Here is a 268-nt window from a genome sequence, read left to right as displayed (position 1 = left end):
ATTGTTTGAGATGATCAAACGTGATGTTCCATCGAAATTGCGGTTAGGTATCATCATGAGCTGCTTCCAACAACTTTACATCGCATCATCAAAATGTTGCTCTCAATAATTTTTTGGCGCAATGTGAGAAGTGGCTTTTGTCGAATAGGAGAGGGGTTAGAGAGAGATAATTTTTTAACATCTGTGAACACCTCCTGGTTGAAATGCATTAGTGAGTGGGTGGGATCCTATTTTTGGTTTGTTTCTTCTTCTTTGTCACTCACATGTT

Source organism: Triticum aestivum, chromosome 2B, assembly GCF_018294505.1.
Source record: "Triticum aestivum cultivar Chinese Spring chromosome 2B, IWGSC CS RefSeq v2.1, whole genome shotgun sequence".
Lineage (NCBI taxonomy): Eukaryota > Viridiplantae > Streptophyta > Magnoliopsida > Poales > Poaceae > Triticum > Triticum aestivum.
This window is presented reverse-complemented; position numbering follows the sequence as displayed.